Source organism: Oratosquilla oratoria, chromosome 9, assembly GCF_046742065.1.
Source record: "Oratosquilla oratoria isolate Oo_2021 chromosome 9, ASM4674206v1, whole genome shotgun sequence".
Lineage (NCBI taxonomy): Eukaryota > Metazoa > Arthropoda > Malacostraca > Stomatopoda > Squillidae > Oratosquilla > Oratosquilla oratoria.
Window position 1 is genome coordinate 68355986 of NC_134785.1, and position 24123 is coordinate 68380108.

General features: G+C 47.7%; 1 protein-coding gene across 5 annotated transcripts in view; it reads right to left on the reverse strand.

Annotated features, from left to right (window-relative positions):
• Positions 1 to 24123, reverse strand: part of LOC143028531 (uncharacterized) — a 389399-nt gene that overhangs the window by 49574 nt on the left and 315702 nt on the right. For all 5 annotated transcript variants that reach the window (XM_076190787.1, XM_076190786.1, XM_076190783.1 and 2 more), the window contains one exon: positions 22844 to 22907. The gene's annotated coding sequence lies outside the window, so the exon portion shown is untranslated. The remainder of the gene's footprint in view (positions 1 to 22843; positions 22908 to 24123) is intronic.

Sequence of the window (24123 nt, forward strand, 5' to 3'; positions counted from 1 at the left end):
ACTCCCTTCCAATTCCCAAAACCTACTCCAACAATCCAAACGCTTAGGACAAAGGGAACTGCTTCTAACTACTTGTCTCCTGGCGTAGGCTCCTCACCATCATCATCTGGATTCGTGGTCGACTGGTCATCACGTCTTGCACATGGAGGCCCCTCCAATTCCCCAATAACCAGCATTTTTTCCTCCTCCCACGTCCAACATGGCGACCAAAGCAACAAGAAGCAAACGATTCTCAAATTCACCACTAATCATAAGACAATTAAAAGGACAAATATGCATCGATAGATAACGATATTTTAAGTTCAACTATTTACAATATATGAAAACTGAAAATTACCCTAATGACTGAGACAGAAAATGTTCAAGAAAAAGTTGCAATTAATTAATCAGATTTTTTCAATCCAATGAAAAAAAAACGAACAGATCGGAAACCAAAACAATACGGGGATAAAAGATCCGTGATCATTGAAAGAAAAAGAACAAGAAAGAAAAAAGTGGGGGGGGGCGGAGAACAGATGGGAAGAAAAGATAACAACTGGGAACAAAAGACAACAATGAGGGCACTGGAGACAATGAAAGTGTTCAAAAGCCAACATCTGTGAACAAAAGACACCCGAGGGGAACAAAATAACGGACAAGAACAAAGGAGAACAAAGGAAAAAAATGGGTTGGTTGAATGGTGGAAAATGAAAGATATCTTCCTTTACTTCTATGTACTGGGGGTGGAGAGGAAGCAGGAAAACAGAGTGGAACTCCACCCCCCACCCCCCACTTCCAGATGAGATTCAAGGAGGAGACCCATTGGGTCTAGGACAACCGTCCGTGCGTGCGTGCGTGCGTGCGAGGCAGGTGACGGAGTGCGCGGGCGGGGGCAAGGACAGCGCAACGACGGCAGCTGTAGCCACGTTTGCCGTCCCCTTCGCCTCGATCGATCTATCTCGCCTTCCTCGCCCGCTTCGAATACGGTCTCACTCACGCTTCAAAACAGATCACGCCTGTCTTACCCAGAGCTTAGTCTCCTGTCCCGTTTACCCGGTGGGATCTCTTGATTCTTTTCTTTTTTCTGTTCTCATTAGTCCGGGTGTCTATGGTTTCCCGCCAAAATGCTGCGCGCGCTGAGCTTGGGACGCCTACCCAAGCTTGCTGCCGCCACCAGGAAACCAGTGTCCTTGGCTTCTTGCCGCGCTCCGAAACGGCGAAAATAATTAATGGTTCTGCCAGATTCTTGTGGCAGCCTCCAGCAAGGCCCTCTTCTTCCTCTCTCGACACTGGGCAGCTTCCTGACTGCTTCACCGAGGAGCCGCCGAGGCGTCAATACGACGACGTTCTGCGCCAAAGCGTCGTTACAAACTTCGGGCGCATTTGATATATAAATAAAATGACTACACCCTCTCCCCATGCCCATCTTGCGTGAGTCAACGGGGCTGAAAACTCAACTCATCCTGTGCCGTATCAATGCATCGTGTTTTTTAAGGGTTGTCTCACTCCATGTTGACTCGGGTAGACACCCCCCAAGCTGCCATCTTGCGCGAGTCATCAGGGCTGAAAAATCAACCCATTCTGTGCCGTATCAATCCATTTTTTAAGGGTTCTGTTTTATGGGTTGACTCGGATACAGGACCCAGTGGCAATCGGCGACAGTCTTCAGGCCCCATAGATCCATCAGACATAATACAGTGAAATACTCTGTGCTGAAAGTGCGTAGGGCTCTTTCCAAGTGGTCGGCTAGTAAAATAATAGCTGTGTGTGTGTGTGTGTGTGTGTGTGTGTGTGTGTGTGTGTGTGTGTGTGTGTGTGTGTGTGTGTGTGTGCGTGTGTGTGCGCGCGCGCGCGCGCCAGCCAGCGTGCCCCTCGCGTGGAGAGTGGGGGTACACTTCCGAAGATGGAAACTATAAGACGGGGGGCGTGGCCCTCTCCGAATTCTACCCATAGGGCTCGAAGTGTGGCCGTCTACCGGGGTAACAAGTACTAACAACAATTGGGATGGTGGTGGTGATACTAACAAGAACAATAGCAAATAGTGAGTCCTGGTGTTTCGCTACAGGATACAGCTTACATCTTCCAATCTGAAGGATTCTTGTTTGCAACAAATATCTACATTGTTTTGCAGGATAAAAGCACGCGCGCACACACACACACACACACACACACACACACACACACACACACACACACACACACACACACACACACACGACTGGAGGAAAGGTATAGCTAAACAATATGAGACATTTTGAAGTCAGAATTAACAATTGAAAACCTATGACCACAACTCTTACCCTGTACACTACAACTAAGTTAACATACACGTACGTGACTCTCCCTCCTCTAGTGACGTGATCTGGTTTGCCATACAGACTGGTCCACGGGAGGGAAGGGAGGGGAAGGGGGTCTCACATCAATGCGTTATTTGTTTTTTTTTTTAAGCCTTAAGTATTTTGTCTGAACAAGCAGTGATGGTTCTGTGGTCCCCAAACATTTCATTGCACATGGCGTATGATGTAACTTGAGTGCGTATCTATTAATTTACCTATTTTCATATGATAGGTCTCCTGTTTGCGGTGCAATTTTGTACCTTTCGCAATCTCCATCGAATGACCAAACATATTTGCTCTTATTCGCAAACTGCTGGCAAGTTCGACACCCTCGAGGATGGATGGAGCATTCTACCTTGACATCAGTTTGCTTGACTTTGTTACCTGCACCGCGACCAGGTAACGATATCCCACAAGTGTTCGGTGAGTCACATCCCGAAAATGAAACAACCACAAAGTCACTTGATGCCATTTATGTCTTCCTCTTCTTTGCACCGTGACGTGGAGTATAACCTCCCATTGGCTGTCCTGCCTTAGGTCACCTGACAACCTTCAAAGAATCCTGTCGCTGAATTTGTCCCTTACTGGGCACAGTTATCCTTTTGTATGAACTCTTTCCAGCTTTAGATTTTTTTTTAACTTCTTTCAATTTTTTTACCCCCAGGATTTCCAGCCTTTCCTCTTCTGATGCACCCTCATCACACAGTTCCCAGATTCATGGTATTATGGCTCGCTGGATCTTCGCCTCTGTCTGTTTTGGCGACCTCTCATTCCATACTGTGATTGCCTGTTGCCATGTCACTCCAGTCATACCTAGATCATGTTCTGCTAGTTTCATACACAGATCTTCATTCTCTTTCAGTAATTTCAAATCTGCAGGCAGAATAAGATAACTTCCGATGGGACACGGAAGATCACCTATGTATATGAAGGGTGCCAATCACCTTGGGGCACTAGCGAACTACCTTAGGGCACTCCGCTCGTCACTGACGACCAGTCGGTCCAGTTCGGCTTCGTAAATGTCTTCATTTCCGTCCTCCACATCTAACAACGGTCCCCTATCAAATCACCCATGTTTTCCACCTTCCGCATTAGTCTTCTGGGAGGTACATTATCAAAAGCTTCTATGAAACCAAGACTGTCCAATCGTTAATTTTTTTTTTCTTAAAGTACCTCCGTGATGATTGTGACCTCCCTGAACGAAGATATTTATCTGCTGGGAAACAACACCTTTTTCAGTTATCTTACCCACAATTCTTGTAACATCCTTTCTCGTATTTTGGAAAGTGCACCCGTGACAATTCCAGTAAACCAAAACTACTTCATCCTAGTCCCATTTTTTTCTTCCCCTCCAATCCAGACTCACACCTATAAAGCGAAAACAGCTCTTATCATCCGCCACTCAGCAACTTATGCCTCCTGGCCGGCGGCGCCCCGCCACAATCATCACTGGGCCGGGAGGTGCTGCTGCTTCTCATCCTCCGACACGTCAGTCATGGGAAATCCACGTTTAACTCATGAACAGAGGGAAGAGTAGGGAAGAGGGAGGAGGGTACAGTACTACAACATTATCGACGATCACGACAACAGTGGCGTGACTGGGCCCATCGTCACTGTGTGTGTGTGTGTGTGTGTGTGTGTGTGTGTGTGTGTGTGTGTGTGTGTGTGTGTGTGTGTGCGCGCGCGCGTGCGTAATTGTAGTATACAGGAAAAGGGCAACAATCATGGGGTCCTATCTACTCTCCAGTTTATCATACCTAGCTTCAAATCCATGTATGATTGTGTGTGTGTGTGTGTGTGTGTGTGTGTGTGTGTGTGTGTGTGTGTGTGTGTGTGTGTGTGTGTGTGTGTGTGTGTGTGTGTGTGTGTGTGTGTGTGTGTGTGTGCGTGCGCGCGCGTAATTGTAGTATACAGGAAAAGGGCAACAATCATGGGGTCCTATCTACTCTCCAGTTTATCATACCTAGCTTCAAATCCATGTATGATTGTGTGTGTGTGTGTGTGTGTGTGTGTGTGTGTGTGTGTGTGTGTGTGTGTGTGTGTGTGTGTGTGTGTGTGTGTGTGTGTGTGTGTGTGTGTGTGTGTGTGTGTGTGTGTGTGTGTGTGTGTGTGTGCGCGATAGGCGCCTCCGTATCTATCCTCGTACAGGGTACCAGGTCCGGTGCCGGTGCACTTCTGGTATCGCAAGAGGCAAGGACAAGACGACCAGAATGCCCCCCCCCCAAAAAAAAAAAAAAAAAAATCGCACGGGACCTGTACTTCTCTCTTTCGATAGTTACAGGTGTTTCAATTCTTCAGAAGCTCCAAAAATTTGCAACGTTTTTGGATCACAATAACCTGAACGTGGCACCACTCTTTATATGTTATTTGGTGGTGGTGGCAGTAGTTATGGTAGTAATAGTAGGAAGAGCGTATACAGAATGACCCAGGGCTCATTCACTCCGATAACTTTCACGAATTCAGGCGGGATGGGTCCAAGGGCAAAGGCATTCTACGCTCGTCTAGCAGAGGTGATGGCAGAAAAGAAACAAGCAAAGAACAGTATTGTGGGCGTGGATGAGATGTAGACTATCCTTCTCACTCTTAAGATCAGTTCTCCTATGAAAAGTACCAGGTCCCCACCCCCTCAATCAGCACACATACAGAACCTCAATTTTGAGCAGACTGTAGTAGAAAGTAGGATAAATGAATTTCTGTATTAGGTTTCATTAAATTTAATAAATATAAAATATGCAAGGGTAGTCGACCACAGTCATTTGACGAGAGAGGGGCCATTGAACTATGTCTGTGGGAAACAGATCTGGACTGCTTTCACCACACAGTTCCACGAGGATGGAGGTCGTTAAAATAGTATTAGTAGTAGTTGTAGCAAAAATATAAAAGGTAGTCGACCAGTCATTGGCGAGAGAAGAATCAATGAACTGTGTCTGTAGAAGACAGATCCTGACTGCTTTCACCACACAGTTCCATGAGAATGAAAGTCGTTAAAAAAAGTAGTAGTAGTAGTAGTAGTAATAGTAGCAGCAGTAGTAGCAGCAGTAGTAGCAGAATTACTTTTATCATCATCATCATCATCATCATTATTATTATTATTATCATTATTATTATTATTATCATCATCATTATTATTATTCTGGCTGGCGCCAAGGTGCATCTCTGTTGCATCATCCTTTTGGTCAGGAAAGGATAAGAACCGGGGCCCGACGGCGCCACAAGTCTCCCCCCCCTCCCCACCTTCCACCTCCGCCCCCGAGGGCCAACCAATGACCGACCGGGACAAGAGGAGAGAGCTTCCAGAGACAGGAACCCGACAGAGGGTAACCCCGGATTCATAGAAGCCCTTGAATATGGTGGATTTTTTTCTTCTTCTTCTTCTCGGTAACGCCAGGCTAGTTAATTCGGGTCTGGATAGAGTTACGACGAGTCGTGGACCCACTTCTTGAGGCCATGGTGCGGCGTTTCCAGTTGAACGTGAGTACCCGGCACTGGCACTGCCCATGGCAAAGATCTATATGGCGGAACCCACGCCCACCTTGCCCACAAACCTAAATGCCACGCTTCGCAATCACGTTACGCCTGGCGTGACCACGTTACACCTCATATAACATGACATGGCTGCGTCACAACAAGTCACACGTGACGAAGTCCGTCTCAAACAAGGTAACGACTCGGATCGATGACTTAGAAAGAGTATGACGACTAAAAATTGACAAAAAGGAGTGCAAGCCGCCTGGACAAATGGTCACCGTCACCTGTTACTCGTTGCATTCTTTATGAGTTGGCCGCTAGTCCAAATGGCACCACCAGATGCAATTCGATGTTACAAAAAATAATATCTGGAAACACCAGATGTGTCCACTAACAACAACGCCAGCTGTGTCCACTGACAACAACGATCCCGAAGCCCTGTCCCACGGTACCTAAAATAAAAAGGAGACTACAAGCACTCCGACCACAGCCAGGAAATAAACTCGCTGCGCTGCGACACGTTTCACAAAACGACGAAACGATGAGCTTACACCTTATGCGCCGCGAAGGAGGAGAGTACAATGTATCCAGGACTACCTGGACGGCTGAATGTTCCACAAAACAAACTTTACACCACCAGTTCCACCACAGCTCCGGTCACCATCCTGAATGTCATTTGGCACACACACAGACATAGATCGGTCATATATGAGCTCTGAGCTCTCTTCCGGGAGGGAAATAGCTAAGGGTCAAAGTCCAACACGTGATCCAAGACCATGGTGGAAAAAAAATCACTTTTCCCGCCTCCTAGTTAAGAAATAAAAACAAAGATAAAATAAATAAAAACAATAAATCCTCGGGATGCTCGCTTGAGCTAACGACATGACCGGGGACGAAGAAAGCAACCCCCTGGCTAGCCAATGCACAAGACGTCGTCCTCTCCGGTGTCAAATGGCGACCGACCGACCGACCAACCGCGCCGCAACGCTGCGGAAGCTGCTCCTGCAAGTGCGGTTCTTGCGCGCGCGAAAGAGAAGGGGAGGGGGAGGGGGGGAGAGGAGTGGATGCCGGGATTAGCTTCCGGAGTGAAACATGGCGAGTGTTCACCGTACCGGCCAATGCAAATGCTACGCCTGGACCGACAGCAGCGGCGGCGGCAACTTGCTCGGTAGGGGGTCGGCGACGCTCTCAAGCCTAAGAGGCAACAAACGGTGGGCAAATTCGAGGAAGGGGGAAGAGGAGAGAGGGGAAGAGGAGAGACGGGAAGGGAGAGACAGGGGAAGGGGGAGACAGAGGGAGGGAGAGAGAGTGGGGTGGGAGAGGGGAGGATTGGGGAGTGAAAGAAGATAGGGGAGAAAGAGGAGGATGGAGAGAGGGGGGTAGGAGGGAAGGGGAATGGCATATACGGTCCTTCATAGAACATCTGTAGCAGTGGACTGTCCCAGCAAGTGTTGTGTGTCACACTCCATAATACTACAGACGGCGAGGCGAGAAGGGGGCTCAACGCTGGCGTTTAGAGTGTAGGTCGGTGACAGACAACGCGAGAGATCCTGAAGGGTGACCCCCGGGAGGGGGGGGGGACATCGTGGATTGGGGAGGTTAAGACACTTCGAATGAAGGAGCTCTTGGCGAGCCGCCGAGTTCGGGAGACTTTCAGAAAGAGTTCGGAAGACGGGCGAGCCTCTGCTGTCAAGACTACTGGATCATTACCATCGGGTGGGTGTGGGTCTGTGTGTCTCTCTCTCTCTCTCTCTCTCTCTCTCTCTCTCTCTCTCTCTCTCTCTCTCTCTCTCTCTCTCACACACTCACTCACACACACACACACACACACACACACACACACAAGATAACTCGCAAGCAGAGGCGTAACCTAAGTCGAATCTATCGTACTTTGCGGGTTTAGTTATCCACGTGCCTGTGACACAGTTTATGAGTCCAGGCAATTCCAGAAGGACGGTAGTTCTGGAAAGACTGGCCACCCTGTGTCTTCGCGATCGCAACAGCCCCATCGAGTTCGAAGACCAAACTGCTGGATGGACGACGAGCTTCTACAGGTAAGGTTCATTTCACATGTATAGACTTTTCGCAGTGCGCCGTCCACGACACGACGTCGTGCTCTCATATAGCCACGGACGTCTAAGGACGCTTTCACACGTCGTCGTGGTCATGACGAGTGAGAGCGTCCATAGACACTCATGCTTATTTGAGAGAATGACGTCGTGTCGTGGACGGCGCACGACGAAACGTCGATACGTGAGACGAACCTAAGGCGAGCACTGGACAAGGCAGGGGTGTGTGAAATAACTCGGCCCTGATTCGCACTTGTAGGTACAGTCACTCTAAAAGATCTTGTTGCCGATCCTTAACCCATGGTACAGTGCAATCGCCAGACTCCGCTTTCCTAATAGATTTTTTTTTAATACATGAGAGCCATTTCATTGGCAGACACCACAGACTGCTTTCATTTTTTTTTAAAAGTTACTTCAATGAAAGATATCACATATTAAACAATGGGTATTTTATTTGTATAGCTGGATTTAACACTTATGAAAGGAACCACAAATTTTACTACGAAAATGGTGATAGTGATATAATGGTGATGGTGTGTGTTGAGGGAAAATAATAAGAAAAAGGGAGGGCGAGCGGTGACGGGAATAATACACGGTAGAATGTGGCATGGGCGTGGGATTTCTCCGGCCTCGGTGTGGGCGTGCGGGCGACCGGTGGCGTGAAAAGTGTGCGGGCGGGCGGGCGGAAGGTTGGCGAGATGGAGAGGCGGAGACTCGGCGCTTCCACTGATATACTGCAGATTGCCTGGCGCGGGGCCGCCTCCGCCTCCGCCGCCCCCGCCGCCGCTCCGCCAACCGCTCCTTTCGCTCCACGCATATCCAATCCTTCGATCCACATAGGCAGTGCTCCGCTGTGGCTGGGTCTCGCCCCAGCCCCATTCGCTCTAGAATCTACGCCTCGCGACGCTTTCCAGTTCATTCAGTTCCTTCCGTCAGACGTGCCATCTGGGAAGGGGGGGGGTCGCCATCGTTGCCCTTGAACGCATTTCATTCCAGCTGGCATCAGGCGATTTTATTCATCCTATTTCTCCTCAATGGGTTCACAGTTACGAGTTGGACTGCTTACCTCTCCGCCCATGGGCAGGATCTGCGTCATCGGTCATTTGTCTCTGATTCTAAACCCAATGGGCATCCCCCCCCCCTCTCTCTCTCTCTCTCGCAGACATACTCACTCACTTCCTGTCTGTTAACTCTACCTTGGCGGAGACTTGTATATTAAAAGAAAAAGGTCATTTGCGTTTCAATAATAACCATGGCCAATTGCGCATATCAACATGAAGGGGGATTTAATAAAGTTAAATTTACAATTAAAGTATTCAGCAATATTTGTGGTGCAAATGCTCACTATGACAATAAACTGTGTGCAATTTGCGCCTTCGTACAGTTCCACTGGCAATTTCCAAAATGTGCAAATTTCCAAAATTCGAAACGAAAATTTCTGAAATGGATTTTCGTTTCCAAAGAATGGGATGCCTGGGTTTTTTATATTCTCAAGTGGAGAGACCCGCCTGTTTCTCTCTCTCTCTCTCTCTCTCTCTCTCTCTCTCTCTCTCTCTCTCTCTCTCTCTCTCTCTCTCTCTTTCCAGAAGTGACACCTTCTTAGCCTGACCTATGAAGTCTGTCAGGACGCGCCCAGCGGTTGGTAACATCAGGGGCGTGGTGGGGTGGGTGTGATGAGAGTGGTGGGCGTGTGAGCTTCCCCACCACGAACCTGGGTCACGTCCTACTCGTTCGTTCTTTCCCTCAACCTTGTACAAGAATCTTTTATGTGAAGATGGCTCACAGCCCACGGACATTTCTTTTTTTCTAAAACACGAACAACACTAACACTCCACAACTCTTGGTCAATCGATTCCCAAAATACACACACATTTTATTGGCTATAGGAATAACATACATAGAGAATATAATTATGCACATGTAATAAATCATGACTACCAGGCATCAAATATGATCACGTGGTAAATATAATAAAATACTAAAACAATACAGTGTAAAAAAAAAAAAAAACGAATTAGGATAAACAAACAAACAAGCAAACACACACACACAAGGCTTTCTAGTGCAGTGGTTAGCATCTTGACTTCTCCCTCGGGAAGTCCAACGGTGTACCCAGCTCAGGGTTTGATAGTCTAACACTGCAAACCGTTACTGTCCCACTGTGCAAGAGAACGGTGTGTGTGTGTGTGTGTGTGTGTGTGTGTGTGTGTGTGTGTGTGTGTGTGTGTGTGTGTGTGTGTGTGTGTGTGTGTGTGTGTGTGTGTGTGTGTGTGTGTGTGTGTGTGTGTGTGTGTGTGTGTGTGTGTGTGTGCGCGTGTGTGTGTGTGTGTGTGTGAAAGGTCACAACACTGTCCATTCATCGGTCTATGAACGAGCTCTAAGCCTTCGTTCATGAGAGTAATAGCTTTCGATCACAAGCTCAGCACGTGACTCAATAATATGATAAATCAGACGCACGCACGGACACACGCTATCTCTCCCTCTCTCTGTCTGTATGTCTCTCCCTCTCTCTGTCTGTCTGTCTGTCTCCGGCCTTCCCTCTTTTGCCATTCACCCAACTCCACAAAATCCGGCTACCTCAGCCTGTCGCATATCAGCTCCTCTTCTGTTCTGCCCCCTCCCTCTCCCCCCCCCGTTTCCCCTCGCTCCCGACGTTGCGCCCCCCTCCCCCCTCCTATCACCGCGACGTGAGCACGGACGTGGCCACCACAGCCACGGCCACGGCGGCCACATCCGATCTCCGGCCACACCTCCACCGTGCGCGCAATATCTCCCGCCCGCACGCCCTCACGCCCGCAGGCTCCATCTCTTCTCCCCTCCCCCCCCTCCCCAAGGCCCGAGCAGACATTGTGGGCAAACGTCACAAACAAATGTTTCACCTCGAGAGGACCCTCACGCAGGAGGAGCGGGGGATCTTGGTACTACTCTCTGGGGGAGTCACCTGCTGGCGAAAGGTTCCTCTTGGCCACACTGAGGAAGGAAGGAAGGAAGGAAGGAAGGCTAGGGGTAAGTGGCAGGTCCATTGTGCAGCTACTTCACGGCCTCGAGACACAGCATCTTAGAGGGTCTGCCCTAATGATTTCCACGAAACAATAGAACTTCCTATCCATTATTTTATACTTCTATGCACACAGTCAACTTAAAAGACCGAGCCTGTGTGTGCGTGTATGTGTGTGTGCATGTGTGTACATGTGTTGTGTACAAGTATGTGTGTGTGTATTCACTTGGTCTTTGGATCACGTGTTGGACTCGTGATCGACAGCTATTTCCCTCCTGGAAGAGAGCTCAGAGCTCGTAGGTCCGATCTATGGGTAATGCTATGACCTTGCACACACACACACTCCCAACTCCCCGCCCACGAGAGTTGGAGTAACACCCCTCAGCGCTGCGATACTGATATTATTTCAGCCCCGGGCGAGAGTCGAACCCGGACCTCCGTAGTGGCAGGCCAGAGCTCTAACCACAGCGCCATGAGAGGTGTGTGTGTGTGTAATTTTTTATTTCTGTTACAATATTAGATAAAACTTTTATCTTTCCCCTTAGTTCAATTGCTTTTGATCTAACATCAGTACATTGTTAGTAGAATTATTGCATGGATTAAGCTCTAATATAATAATATCGGTATCGGCAGAGTATGAGTTTCATGCTTCCAAATATACGAGGAGAATCATTAGTATCATGAGGAGAATCATTATTATATGAGGAGAATCATTATCATCATTACTGTTCTTCTTCTTATCATTATTACAATAATATCATTATATAATTATTATTACTATTATCATTATATTATTACTCTTATTAAATTAAATGGAACAGGTGACGTGGGACAAGCGCAAGCACTGTAGGTTGCCCATCGGAACCCCCCCCCCCCGCCTCCTAATACCTGAACGAGGAGGAGGAGGAGGAGAAGAAGAAGAAGAATACAAAGAAGAAGAAGAAGAAGAAGAAGAAGAAGACGGAGGAGGAGGAGGAGAAGAAGAAGAAGAATACAAAGAAGAAGAAGAAGCAGAAGGAGAAGCAGAAGGAGAAGCAGAAGGAGAAGCAGAAGGAGAAGAAGAAGAATACGAAGAAGAAGAATACGAAGAAGAATACGAAGAAGAAGAATAATACGAAGAAGAAGAATAATACGAAGAAGAAGAATAATACGAAGAAGAATACGAAGAAGAATACGAAGACGAAGACGAAGACGAAGACGAAGACGAAGAAGAAGAAGAAGAAGAAGAAGAAGAAGAAGAAGAAGAAGAAGAAGAAGAAGAAGAAGAAGAAGAAGAAGAAGAAGAAGAAGAAGAAGAAGAAGAAGAAGAAGAAGAAGAAGAAGAAGAAGAAGAAGAAGAAAGAAGAAGAAGAAGAAGAAGAAGAAGAAGAAGAAGAAGAAGAAGAAGAAGAAGAAGAAGAAGAAGAAGAAGAAGAAGAAGAAGAAGAAGACGACGACGACGACGACGACGACGATGACGACGACGACGACGAGCCACGAGAGAGCACACCCACATTCGCATACGTGGCAGGCACCATCCTGAGCCTTCCAGAGTTCATGGGCATCTTGGACGTGGACTACGAAAACATGAAGACAAGTTACTATCATCCAGGGCTCCAAGATTCTGTAAATCATTAATAAGAAATTGCACGCAGATGTCTAAGTCAATATACGATAAAGTAGACCTAGTTTTGGTGGTGCAATCGGAAGCATATTGGTCTTGAAACTTCAAAGTCAAGGGTTCGAGTCCCGCCTCTCTTCGATTCCCGGCAGTGGCCGTTAAAAGCCTGCTCCAACACTCCCAACGCATAAGAGTACTAAAGACGATGGTTTCGGCCGCACCTACTCAGCGTCTCCTGGCGTAAAACCCTCACTTTTGGCGTGTTCACATACACCAGGCTGGCCTACTCTTCGGCAGGTGTAGCATGAAAACGCACAACACGAAATGGATGAGTCGGGTGTCGGCTGTGAATACGAAAGAAGAAACGTGACAAAGTACGGCTTCGGCAGGGTTCCTGGGTAACGAAGGGAAAGGAAGGAGGAGGGGAGGAGAGGAGAGATGGGGAGACGAAGGGAGAGGAAGAGGGAGGAGAGGAGAGGGAACGGGTGTGTAGGGTAAGGGTGCTTCATTAATGTGTGGCTTATAACTGTTGAAAAAAAATATTGTACCTAGTCTAGAATTTGAAGTATTATTATAATTATCATTATCATTATTATTATTATAACAATAATAATAATAATAATAACGAAAGAAAACGAAGTCTAGAATATCGTCCATCGATAAGACAAATCCGCATCTGACTAACTATTCACTGGCAAAAGAACTATCGATTGTACCCATCGTTCCTCCCTAGCCTGTCATGCCATTACCCAATCCCGAGTTCACTGCAGACCAAAGGCCTCTCCCAATTTCTTCCCTGATTCGCACGCCTGTGCCAACCTCCTGCAGACTCTTTCACCTCTGTCCAACTGACCCGAAAGTCATGTACCCGCGTACTGACGCACTCACTCGCGTCCTAGTCCCAGGCAAAATCCGCTTGGTCCTGACCTGCCTTAACCTAACTTAGCCTCATGTCCGATGCAGCCAGTACATAATGAGAACATCTGTGCATTATGACACATCCCTGGAGCATTTCGTTTCATTGATACCCAACCCCAATCCCGAATCTGCTGCTGCTTTTCGGTTAGGTCACGATGAGAAGTGTGGTCCATCGCGGCGCTGCGCTCCACTGACGAAGACAGACGTATCAACGCGTCATCAGGAAATGCCGCCTCCGTCGGTATTCTTCCCTTTATTCGTCGCATTCAGGCATTTTCCTGAGTGCCCCATGGTCCCCCTCCACCTTCTCAATCCCGTGGGAGGAGAACGAGCAATGTCCGGCTTCTCCTTGGAAATGTCTACATCAACGGAGTAGTTAACGAATGGAATAAACTTAGTGAGCCCTGAAACAATTAGTTGTTTTAAGAGATGAAGAGATAACTTTATGGATGGGGGTGAAAGGTGTTTAGGAACATGGATCTGCCTTGTGTGAGCCTTATGGTCTCTTGCACTCGCCTCCGTTCTTACGTTATCGCAGCCTGTTACGTGAACGTTATACAGACGGTTCTCTCCATTGGGAATTTTCTCTACAATTCAGAAATCTCCAATATCAGAAAAAAAAGCACCGGAATGTTATGAGGTGCTCCTGGTGTCATGATTTGTATCTTTACATTTCTTATGTATTAATTTATCAATTATTATTATTATTATTATTATTATTATTATTATTATCATTTGATAGGGGGCTTTTCGATCGTAATCACTCAAAGCTCCGAATGAGTCATATTATGAGCAGGGCGGTTCCTGAGTACACGTCAAGCGTGCCTGAAATCACAGGCTCCACCCCCTCCCAACCAACCCCCCAAAAAAGAAGGGAGGAGGGGGGGGAAGAGGGAGGGGGGTGTCGTCAAAGTACGGGTGGCGGCCTATTTCCGGCCCCTCCCTGTAACACGATGCGACGGCTTCACTATTTCCGCTACAAACATCTCTTCTTCAGCTTCTACACGCCCGTGTGCCCCTGCAGCGCCCTCCTGCAGCGCCCACGCCGCCATCGAGCCTCCGGCCGCGCCGCGCCGCGCTACGTCACGCGATACTAGAAGAGCTCTAATCGTTTATCACCTCTGTGGTAAAAACTAGTGAGACAGAATTACCTTATGTGCATGCCCCGCCCGTGAACCGGAGACGCCCAAACACAACATAATGTGTATAGACACGAATATGCGATGCCCAAAGAATATCGCGCGCGTTTCTGGACGAAATAATAGCAAGTACTGCCCAAGACGAAGGGTAATGGAACATGTCTGAAGGTCGTGGCTCATGACGGTAGACCCGATTTCTGTGCTTAATTAAGGGTATTCTTACACATGAGGTGCCTTGGGAAGAAAGGGGGTAAATGCTACAACTCCTCGATACGGAAATATGGTTCTTAGAGCGTTTAATGTTAAGAGGCAAAATGGCTTACGCATTTTCCCCCCTTTCTATTCTAGACGCCTCATATCTACTTACGACACATCTTGTTGTGAAGTTTTCTTATAAACATGCACGCACGCGCGCGCACACACACACACACACACACACACACACACACACACACACACACACTCACACACTCGTGGCGCAGTGGTCGAGTTTTTGGCCGCCACTACGGCGGTCCGGGTTCGAATCCCGCCCAGGGCTGAAATAATTTCAGTATCGATGCGCTGCGAGCCGTTACTCCAACTCTCGTGGACGGGGAGCTGTGCGTGTGTGTGCGTATAAGGTCACAGTACCCATAGATCCGTCATATATAAGCTCTGAGGTCTCTTCCGGGATATAGAAAGCTGTCGATGACGAGTCCAGCACGTGATCCAAGACCATGCTGGTAAATCACACACACACAGGTACATACATCTTACGACGCCCGCCATCTTCCCTCGTCATGGCAGCCATGGCTATGTCAAGACACACTTCCCCCCCATAATTCCACGAGATGGCAGTGCACATCAATGTGACAACATGATCTTGGAGATAGATTCATGCGACGGGGCTAACGGTACAGATCACTACAGTGGATGGGCGGGTGGGCGTGACCAAGATGACCGACAATAGGTATATCGTGCACGGGTGCGCCCATCGCCCCCACCCTACCTAAAAAAAGGGGGGGGAGGGGAGGGGGGAGGGGAGGGAGGGAGGGAGGGAGAGACGGAATGAAGCCTGACAACCTTATAAGCCGAAATAGAACTAAGTAAACTTGGTAAATGTACATTCATCCGCACAAATATACAATACGTACACTTGTACATGCACATAACTCGTCGACGGATCTTGATGACCGGAACTTACGGATACAGATCAAGTTGGAACTGTACATGGACTCAAGGCTTGGTATGATGAATGGGAGAGTAGGAAACGGGACCCGACGAGCTTTGGTCTTTTCCTGTATACTACAAGTTAATAAATATACACACACACAAACAATACTGCAACCACTTACAGACAATAGGTATCCAATTTCCGATGTTTGGAATGAAAGAAAATATATAAAAGTAAACTTTATTACAAATCACATTCGAGTGTCGCCATTTCTATTCCGGTCGGTGATCTTGGTTGACAGGAAGTAGACAGAAGAGATAGAGAGAGAGCGAGAGAGAGAGAGAGAGAGAGAGAGAGAGAGAGAGAGAGAGAGAGAGAGAGAGAGAGAGAGAGAGAGAGAGAGAGAGAGAGAGAGAGAGAGATTCAGCTCCCATGTCGATCACTCCACTTGCGAACGCTGCCGATTCACGAGGCCAGATCCAGGTGACTTTATTCAGCTCAGGCAAAAAGTCCCCAAGGATTAATGAAACCAGGTACACACACACACACACACACACACATACATACACACACACAGAGTAAAGTTCTTATCCTGTATACCAATATTAGGAAAATATATGCGCGCGCGCACACACACACACACACACACACACACACACACACACACACACACACACACACACACACACACACACACACACACACACACACACACACACACACACACACACACTACTTTCCTCCCACAACAATTGTCATACCCCAACTCGACAAACCCCTCAGCCAGGCCGCCAGCAGCCACCCCGCCGTGCGAAAGCCAACACGTGGCGGGAGCCCTCCCGTCGCCGCCGCCGCCGCCGCGTCTGCTTGAAGCCACGTGGTAGCGGACAACCCGCACCAGCTGGTATCAGCGTGCGCGCGCGCGTTGGTGTGGGTGTTCGTGCGCCCTGTATTCACCCTCTGTATTTCTAAGTTCCACTCCAACTATATCTACGTCATCTTGATTTCACGAAGTCCTGTGTCCTTCACGCCTTCGTTATTTTTCCTAAATTTAGCTTCTTGTCGCAGCCATCATTCGCTCGATCTCGCCGGATATCTCGGCTTAATAATTCCCTCCTCACCTTTGTGTGAGAGGTCTGCGAAGCCTCTTTCCGTCCGTTCTCAAAGACGAAGGATTTTCGATAAAGGTCTTCGTAAGAGACGACGCACTTCCGGTCCTGTCCTTACAGGGGCTTCTAGAACAACGACGAGGACCCAAGGCTCAGTCCAAGGCACTTGGGATCCGCGAACTTTAACCGAGTAGGTTGTTTTTCCACTTGCTCTCCATGAATACTTGAATAATCGTCGGACAATCTGCTACATTTGGCTTTGAATTTCTAGTTACCTTTCGGACTTTTACACATGTCCGCATCCCTAGTTGAGAAACCTAATTTGTAAAATTTTTTGCTCTCTCTCTCCCTTTGTACCTGATGCTCGTGCCCGACCTTTCAGGGTCTAACTCTACCTATTATGACTTTCAAATGCTCTATATATCTTGTATCCATCGGTTCCCCTCCCATCTTAGTTTCACTATACAGTTTTCCTCGGCTTTCTCCTACACGAAACTGCACATGTTGGCGCAGAATTCTACGTATCATTTCTGGCTCTAGGCAAGGATTTCGTCTTCTGCTGTTATATCCTTTCACTTTTCTGGCGTCACGTGCTCCTTCAGTCATCTTAGCTACACCACCAAAAACATGACGGGCGCCAGCACCGATCTCTGAGGCACTCCACTCGTCACCTGGGTACAGTTCTCGTCTAACACTCCAAGACCACTGCGTCAGCGCAATGGACAGAAATCCATTGTGCTGACGCAATGTCTCTTTTCGCTTCCAACTTCTTTCTCTTTTTGGGTTCCAAGTTTAAAATCACTGTGTAATATCTCTCGGCATTTTTTCCTAATCCCGTTATCCAATCAGCAAAGCTGTCATTACATCCCGTGTACGATGTGAAAGTTAAACCCATCCCTAGAATGTCCTCTACAGACTATATTTTGGATAAGATCAGATGACTTTATCCAGCTGTGGTCAAAGCGGGAGATATATGCAACTTCCCCTTTCTATTTTTTTTTTTAGTGCAAGTGTTTGATTCATCTTTCATTATTTCCACGAAGATGATTTTGGCTGACGGGGTTTCATAATCACTCGTCACCTTTCGTCCTCATGTCTCATGAAGAGAAGGCCCAAAGCGGTGGGTCTGGTCCTTCCCTTCACCTTCACACCAAAGGTGCTGCCCCAAAGGCTGGCATTCGGTCTCCGGACCGGACCGACTCAGAAACTATCAACTTCAACCCATGTACTGTAATGATTGCTGAGCCTATTTTTTTTTTTTTTTTTTTTTAAGCGAAGAACGTTAAAGATGGGGGTGATAGGAGGTAATGGACATGGAACTGCCTAGTGTAGGCCTCATGGTCTCTTTAAGTCTCCATTCTTGTGGTCTTAACAAGCTCTTATTCTCTATCACAAGTTACAATTTGATCTTTGTTTTCTGTCCATTTTTTTCTCCCTTGAAACTAATTCATACTACGGTAGGAAACAGAAAAATGTGATATATTTCTTTTATTACTTCTTTATAATTTATTACCTCTCGTCCTATCTGTTGATGCCTTTCTATAGCGTTTCTTATTGTTTCCCTTTGACAACTTTGTACACACTTCTAGTAACACCGCTCATCCCATGATTCAGTGCTGGGAGCTGAAGTCCGTTTTTTTTTTTTTTTTTTTTGTATCTGTATAATAAATCCGGAACAACACTGCCCCGTGTGTGTGTAATTCACCATGGTCTTGGATCACGTGTTGGACTCGTGATCGACATTATTTCCCTCCCGGAAGAGAACTCAGAGCTCATATATGACCGATTTATGGGTAATGCTGTGATCTCACACACACACCCAACTCCCCGCCCACGAGAGTTGGAGTAACGAGTCGCAGCGTAGCTATACTGAAACTGTTTCAGCTCTGGGCGGGATTCGAACCAGGACCGCCGAAGTGGCGGCCGAGGACTCTACCACTGCGTCATCATGTGTGTGTGTGTGTGTGTGTGTGTGTGTGTGTGTGTGTGTGTGTGTGTGTGTGTGTGTGTGTGTGTGTGTGTGTGTGTGTGTTTGTGTGACCCCATGCATGAGCTATAAGCGTCTCACCACCCCCAAACAAGCGCGCACGCACGCGCCCGCGGGGTCCGTATCAAAGAGCGCACCCCTACGGACCGGCGCATGCATGCAGGAGGCCACGTGTGTATGCAAGCGTGCGTGTGCAGGTGTGTACGTTTGCTGAACACGCTCCCCAGCGGTGGCTGGTATTTCCTGCCATGTCTTCGCAGACGTTCGCTTTGCACGACATCCACACTCGCATCAATTCCTGTCTCACTCTAACGTCCAAGCCAGTCCACGCACGCGCGTGCAAGCACAGGTGAGGAAGAGGCTACACCAGGAGGCGCTGAGTATCTGCGACCCACATCCTCACTTCTGGTTTATCAGGAAAGGAGCTGTCTACGGTTGTGTCGATCTAATTCATCATTCCACAATTTCATCAAACCACGCGATGCGATCTCAATGAGTAGTTCCCAGCGAGGGACACTTTCATATGCCTTTTCTAAATCTAATCTACAATGTTTCTTCTCTCGTAGTTTGGGAGCACTGTCAATTTTGAATGTTTGTAGCATATGAATGTTCGAGAGAGAATTTTCTGTCAGGTACAAAACGATTACTTACTATGCGACATTCATTAGCATCACTCATAAGTACTTCGAACTGTCTTTCGTATGGCAATAGACTAGAAATATCAATTCTCATTCTCTGGCTACACAGCCGATCTTAATTTTCTACCTTTAAAAATATAAATTAATTCCCCACCCCTTTATATTTCTTGGTTGCCAACCAGTAGCCCCAACTATGGTGCTTCAAATATTTAAAAAAAAAATCAGTGTTATCTATAAACATAATGTTTCCGTTAAATTACTTATACGAATCTACGAAGACCACTTTGAGTAGTTTCGTTTACGAATGAATGAATGAATGGTGAGTCGCATGCTGGTTAACTTTCACAAACACTGAATACCAGGTCAGGGACTTTTGACCTCGCACAAGGCAATGACCCAGCGTAGCTGTTACGTCACACCGCCCGCCCACAAGCACAAACGTTCAGTCTGGGATGACACCCGAAACGTTTACTGGCCGTCTGGGGTGACACAAAAGGTTTACTGCAAGGTGAGACCCCTGTCATCTCTCTTATACCCGTCACGGACGGGCGGACGGACAGGACAGGACAGGACAGGACACCACTCCAGGGGAGATCTAAAAACCAAGAGACCTATTCCACCGTGGGAGACGCAGGCGGGAACGCGCAAGGCGTATCGCCCGCCCTCCGGCCCCCACGGACCGACCGACGACCAATGCCAGGCCAGCGCCACGGGTGTCAGGCTTTACACGCACGCAATAGAAAATAAAATAAATAAATAAATAAAAAATAACCGAAAATAGAAAATAAAAATAAATAAAATAAGCGAATTTGACATTCTGTATAGCTACGTAGGCAAAGATTGTGTGTGTGTGTGTGTGTGTGTGTGTGTGTGTGTGTGTGTGTGTGTGTGTGTGTGTGTGTGTGCGTGTGTGCGTGTGTGTTCATTCAGCATGATCTTGGACCATGTGCTGGACTCCTGGTCCTCAGTTATTATCATTCGATGCAAACTTGTATTTACAATGTATAGGATAATGTGGCCTTACACACACACATACTTATGCACATACACATACATGTACACACACACGAAATCTTGCTCAAGGAGATGGTAACGGTTTGCAGTTTTGTGACGCCTCCACGTCGTGTGTGGGGCGAGATCTCGGACCTCCCGCGTGAACAACCGATGCGCTAACCACTACGCAATTAAGCAGTGCGCGCGCGCGCGTGTGTGTGTGTATGTGTGTGTGTGTGTGCGTTTTTCACATTACTCTCCCCACAGTCGTGGGAGAATCAGATTGAGCCATTTCTCCCCGATGCATGTGGGTAAACAAACAACACCAACAACAACGTATACATCATCATCATCGTTTCAACTGTGCTGCCTATGTCGATATTTTCAAACGATTGTGGCGAATACGACGACAACGAGGAGGAGAAGGAGGAGGAGGAGTATTGACACCGAGGGCGGGGCGGCCGATCATCCCCGGCCTCTTTCCAAGTCGCCAACTATATATTTAACGGAAGTTAGTTCGTGTGTGTGTGTGTGTGTGTGTGTGTGTGTGTGTGTGTGTGTGTGTGTGTGTGTGTGTGTGCGCGCGCGCGTGCGGCAGAGAGGGAGAGGGAGAGGGAGAGAGAGAGAGAGAGAGAGAGACGCTGTCCGCCGTGCTTACGTATATCGGGACAAGGATTGTGTACCCACTCACAATACATCGACATTTGCTCAGGTGGGAAAGGGATGGAAATATCGCGGCACGCATTAATATATTTAAGCAAGCGTAACCGTATCTGAGAAGCACCAATCCAAGGCAAAACATGTATTGGTAAAAAAAAAATCGATCAACAAGTTTCATAAATGAATAAAAAAAAATCGAAGATGTACTGGAAGGGTTGGGAAAGACCTGGGAGGCCCTAAAAGAGATACAACTACAATATACGTGGAGGGGAGGACTCCACCACAATCAGAGACTTCTCCCTTCACAGCTGAAGCAATAATTAATTAGTCAAACATTTAATTAATGCGAAGATCGTAGCTGGCCGACAGCGTCACGCCGCGCCAATCTGTGCTACGAGCGGGGCGGACGGGGGGGGGGGGGGGGGATCAGTGTGAGGGGGAGAGCCAGCCCTTGGGAAGGGGTGGTGGAAAGGGAAGGGTAATGATGGGGGCGGGACGGGATGGGACAGGATGGGCGGAGAGGGGAAGGGGGGAGGGGGATGCGAGGGGACGACAGAGTGGGAGAGGGGAAGGGGGAGATAGGAAACGGCATGAGGAATGGTAGGAATAGGGAGAGGGGGAAAGTGTGGGAGACGAAGGAAGAAGGGAAGTGAGGGGAGGGAGAGAAAGGGAGCGGCACCCGAACATTTCGAGATTTTTTATGGAGAGCGCCAGACGATTTTATTACGATGTCGATGGGAAGGTTATTCAGCTTTCGATTGCACACACACACACACACACTATCTACATGCCAAGGGCTTTTTCCCTCATACCAGGGAGGTAGCCAAAGTCAAAAGGCATATACCGAACTCCATCCATTCCCCTTGTAACATTTTCACACTAAAAAAAAATAATAATAATAAAAAAAAATAATAATAATAATAATAATAATAATAATAATATCTATTTTTTCATTTCAGTACACACTTGATCACGCATTTGTTCTAAACATGGTAACCCTACAAAAGTCGTACAAAAATATAAAGTCACGCACCACTTTTTTCTTCTCAATGCACCGGGAATCGTTCATCTAATTAAAATTAAGTGCTGTTCTAAAATGCACTTGCCCAGAAAATGTTTCCTGCGTGTGTGTGTGTGTGTGTGTGTGTGTGTGTGTGTGTGTGTGTGTGTGTGTGTGTGTGTGTGTGTGTGTGTGTGTGTGAGCGCGCGCGTGCTTGTGTGTTTAGTTGACAATATTTCACATTTTTGTCAGTGTTTTTTAGATTTTGTTAGCTTATGTCCGAGAGAACACATCTAGAGAAATTTCTTCAAATTGATCCTCTTTAGGCTCATTTCACACGTGTCGGCTTTTCGCCGTGCGCCGTCCACGACACGACGTCGTGCTTCATGAGCGTCTATGGACGCTTTCACACGTCACGATCACGAGTGGAAATGTCCATAGTTACCCATGCTTAACTGAGAGCACAACGTCGTGTCGAGAACGGCACACGGCGAAAAGTCGATAAATGTGAAACGAGCATAAGACGCCGTGGTATTAAAGGGGGCCAACGTTTCTGTTCACAAGCAGCAGCCTCGGCCACTAGAAACGTTCACCCGGTTTCAAACGTTTAAGTAAATTGTTGGCGATATCACCCGAGTTAACTCGACCCAGTTAACTAACTCGTCTTCGAGGAATGCCAAAGCCAACGCAGCGAGAGGATGCCAAGGCTCCAAGTGAAGGTGGCACCCATGTCAGTCACTCACTCACTCCCTCCCTCCTCCTCCTCGACAATACAAGCAAGAGACGGACTTCTTACCTTCTGTGGTTGAGATCAGAAGTCTGGCACGGCTGTAGCCCCGGAGTCTGCATCATGGCCGCACCTGAAACGTATGAAAACATTCTTTAGAACAGTTGTCCTAAAAAAAATCCAAAAAGAGTTACATGTACACACACACACACACACACACATATATATACACACACACACAAAAAAAAAGGTCCATTCTCCCTTATAAAGTAGCCACCTAGGATATACGCCCCTTTGTTGTCCTTTTTATATTGTCCCCTTGTGGATAATAGCCATCCCTGGCCCCCGCCTTCTGCCCGGGTCAGGAGCAATGCAGAAAGCCATAGCACCTCCCAGGAGGGGCCCGACAGATGAAGCTGGTCTACCCCTACATCATCATCAATGGGAGCCATACGCCAGGGAGCGCGTTGCTTCACTCACACGCAGGCGCCAGTCCCCTTCACGGTCTCTCCGAGCAAGTTCCCATGCAGACAACATTTCCTTTGATTACCCCTATAGAAAACGAAAAGTTTAAATGATAACCAAAAACCTAATTATTCTGAAGGCCCTATCTATATACAAAGAGCGCCCCCCTTATAAGGTAGGTAGCTAAGTCGAAGCACGTACCTATTCCGACCTATGTCACTCCCTTCCACCACCCTTTAATCTCAGCTCCTCATGGATGACGGGTCATCCCTGCATCCCTTAACTGCCCTGGGTCAAATGCAATGCAGCAAGACACAGTACATCCACAGCAAGGCCGCTCCAATTAATCGGCGACCCCCCCCACCCTCCGTCCCCTCATACAGAAAAAGAGAAGACGGGGAGAAATCTCTTCGGGCTTTGTCAAAATATCATTCACACACAAGTATCCCAGACTCCCCCATTCCTATCTTGCATACACAGTCACTTTTCACTCATCCCTATCTCCTTCCTTCTCCCTTCCTTGCTCAACAGACATTTCCCTCTCGCTCCTTTCACCCTATCCATCCATCTCATCTTCGGTCGTTCCCTCAAGTTCACTCCCCTCACCTCTGCCATCCACACCACATTTTGAACGCACAGGGGAAATGATGAGTTTAAGACTATTGCCATCTTATGAATGAAGGGAGACACCATCGGGTAGCTTCAGGTCTCAGGGTTCCTCCCCTTCGGCATTCCTCAGGGTCCTCCCCCTGCGTGGCTTCTTGCCCTTAAGGTCCGGGGGACGTTTTTTACTATGCGTGACGCCCCAAGTCCCTCCACTTCGCCTCGGGACCCCCTCGCTTCAACTCGCCCCGCAAATACCGGAAGGTACTTCTTAAGGTTTT